Source organism: Acanthopagrus latus, unplaced genomic scaffold (assembly GCF_904848185.1).
Source record: "Acanthopagrus latus isolate v.2019 unplaced genomic scaffold, fAcaLat1.1, whole genome shotgun sequence".
NCBI lineage: Eukaryota > Metazoa > Chordata > Actinopteri > Spariformes > Sparidae > Acanthopagrus > Acanthopagrus latus.
The window spans coordinates 227,374-231,128 of NW_023504055.1; positions in this window are offsets into that span (position 1 = coordinate 227,374).

A 3,755-nucleotide genomic window follows, 5' to 3' on the forward strand; every position below is an offset into this window, starting at 1 on the left:
TTAGTGTTTCTTAGGTGTTTGACACCTCGATGTCAGACAGGAAAACCTTTCACGTTTGATTGTGTGTATTCTCAGGCTCCTCTCAAGCCCCGATCTAATTGTGAGCCGCTTATCTTGAGCGTGTGTGTGTGTTTCTGAGGTGATTGTCACCTTCATTTCAGAAAGGGGGAAAAACTTCAGACAGTGTTTGTGGGGGCTCGATGACCGTCAAGTAGGGGATCAGAGCAAATGGTTGAGCACTCAGGCGGATCAGACTGTTCTGTGGTCATGCATTGTTATGTGGCTAAGTCTCAGTGTATTTTAAACATATACATCTGACCCGGGCAAAAGGACCCCATTTACAATTATATAATTATATTTGCTTCTGTAGACACTCTGTCTGTAATATGTGTGTGTGTGTGTGTGTGGGTGGGGGCTTTTTCAGGGGGTGATTCTTGGCTGCTTGTCACATTCATGTCAGAAAGGGGGAAAAACTTCAGACAATGTTTGTGGGGGTCGATGACAGTCAAGTAGTGGATAAGACCAAATGGCTGATCGTTCATACGGATCAGACTGTTCTGTGATCACACAATGTTATGTGGCGGGTGTCGGTGAGTCTCAGTGTATTTTAAACATATACATCTGACCCGGGCAAAAGGACCCCATTTACAAGACTGTGAAAAATATATTATATAATTATATTTGCTTCTGTAGACACTCTGTCTGTAATATGTGTGTGTGTGTGTGTGTGTGTGTGGGTGGGGGCTTTTTCAGGGGGTGATTCTTGGCTGCTTGTCACCTAGATGTCAGAAAGGGGGAAAAACTTCAGACAATGTTTGTGGGGGTCGATGACAGTCAAGTAGTGGATAAGGCCAAATGGCTGATCGTTCATACGCATCAGACTGTTCTGTGATCACACATTGTTATGTGGCGGGTGTCGGTGAGTCCCAGTGTATTTTAAACATATACATCAGACCTGGGCCCAAAACGATCCCATGTACAAGACTGTGAAAAATATATTATATAATTATATTTGCTTCTGTAGACACTCTGTGATGTGTGAGGTGTTTGTCACCCTTGTGTCAGGCAGGAAAACAGACAATGTCTGCGAGGTTCAAAGACAGATAGTTGATAGAAAGCTCCAAAAGGTAGATCGTTCACACAGGCCACACCGGGCTCTGACTGGGGCCTTGTCAGGAGCCGATGAGTCTCGATGAGCGGGGCATATGTACACTTTACCAGGTTGTGTGTCCCTCTAAGTATGCATGATTTCATATCTTCTGTAGACATATTCTGTTGTGTGTGGTGTGGGTGATCTGGGTGTTATATACAGAGGTTTTGGGTTACATGACTCTGTGTATTAATATTATCGTTTGATATTTTGCTGTTTCTCTGTAATGGCTGACACAGGAAACACATCCCTGCTGATTTAAGTTAAAGTAAGAAGTCGTGTTAGGTATGTATAATCATCATTCCCATTTTCAGTCTTGTCTCGGTTCCTTAACAGTGTGGATATCTATCATTAAAGACCTTCATTAAATTAACCAGTCATAGATGAATCAGAGGGACGGATTTATTTGGACATGTAGCCAGATAGTCCAGCCTTTGGGCTAATTCAAGAGTTCTGTGTTTGTATGTGTGATAAGTAGTTTTAATAATTGTTTTTAAACAGTAAATGATATATTCACAAGGTAGTTAGCAAATGATTGTGTCATGATGTTTTTACCCTGTGTCTCACAGGCTTAATATGGTCACCATTTCTGCCATGCTAGATGCAGCCCTACGTGAGCATTTAAGGCTTATTAAACGTGTATTAATAGATCCTTGCAGTGTTTGGTATCTATGTAAAGCCCCTTTTACATATATACGGATGTTTTAATTGATTAATTCTGTTTTCATACGTATTACCAGGGCAGAATTGTTAAGTTAAAGAATGTAGTTTAAGTTTATATAAAATTAACTTGTCTAATTCGAGTTATTTCTATTCTATTTATTCTTATTTGAGTCTGTATATGGACTGTAGAGAATAGCTATCTTTTTCTCCTGCTCTACTGGTGTCTCGCTGCACTACATTAAGGCTTAAAGTTTTTTGTTTTGTTTTGTTTCACTCGCTGTTTCTACCTGTTTCTATATTTCAATTCATCTGGAAAAGAACATTTTCAACCAAAGCACCAATGGAATCTCCGGATGGTGAGTTCTTAATATATCATTATTCTATTCCTAATAAGACTGTTGTGATCGGCATCTGTTCGATGGTTACTCAAAAGGTGTCTTTTTTTTTTTTTATTCATTATGTTTTACTAGCCTGAATCAGTAGACACAGTGTGTTATGTTATCATCATTATTATGATATAATCATTGTTATAATTTATTTATTTTTGTTTTAATCTTCTTTTTTTTTTCTCTTCTTCAACTTGCTACCACAGGTTAGTGAACAGGGCATTACAACCACTAGATGCATCTTAGAAGCCACAACCTCAAGCCCTCAAGAGAAGAGACCGAAACAGAGGTGGATCTTGTGCCCCTGCATCGAGAAGTGGCTGATGCACTGCAGGTAAAGGCGCCAATGAGGTGTGAGCGACTGTTGTATTGTGATATGGATAGTGTTGTTTTTACAGAGCAGCCAGGGGAGTGGCGCAATCAGGATACAGACGCACACGTGGTGACTGTTTCTGAGACCATCAAAAGAGACAAAAAGCACTTCCACCTCAAGAATGACACAGTCACGAAAAAGGTTCAGGTCGTTTACTACAAGCGCAGGGTGTTGAGTGATTATACCACCCTGCCTTATGGCTATTAGATCAGACCAGGGATTTGATGCCAGGCTGCAACATCCATTTAGTCTGGTGGTGAGTGGGCCTTCAAATTGTGGGAAGACTTTTTTTGTCAAAAACATTGTTGAAAAAGCATCGACAATCATATCGCACAATATTGACAACATTGTGTACATATACTCCTGTTGGCAACCTTTTATATAATCAGCTGTTACAGATAAGAGACATTAATTTTGTGAATGGTCTACCTGAATCTCTGTGTGATGATGTGTTGTTACCCCTGGAGAAAAACAACCTGCTTATTATAGACGATTTAATGAATGATGCTAGTAATAATCTAGAAGTCCAGAATGTTTTTACCAAATATGTTCATCATAGGAATCTGAGTTGTATATATCTAGTCCAAAACTTGTTTATTCAAGGTAAAGCTAGCCGGACTATTAGTTTGAACACCAATTACCTTGTCTTGTTTAAAAATCCTAGAGATAAATACCAGATCACATTAATAGGCAGACAAATGTTTCCCGGTAACTCCAAATTCTTTTTAGAGGCTTTTAATGACGCCACCCGCACCACTTATGGGTATCTTCTTATTGATTATAAAGCCAAGACACCTGATTATTTAAGACTCAGAACAGCTTTACTGTCTGACTGTCCGGTTGTATATATCCCTAAAAAACAGAAGGGGTAACCATGTCATCACGTATGCAGAGGAATCTGGGTCTTTTGGAGCTGTTATTTAAATCAACACCGAGTGTGCGAAGGATCATAGTGGGGAAAGCCAGTCCAGACTTTATCAGTGCCCTCTGTGAAATAGCTCTCAATGTGCTAAGTGGCAACATCCCTTTGACTGATAAACAATACAAACAGCTAAAAAGAAGAAAAGCCATTATTAGATTAGTGGCTGACAAAAAAGTCAAACTTTTAAAAAAGAAAAAGAGTATCAACCAGTCTGGAGGTTTTTTATTGCCTCTACTAGGAGCAGCTATACCTTTTATAACC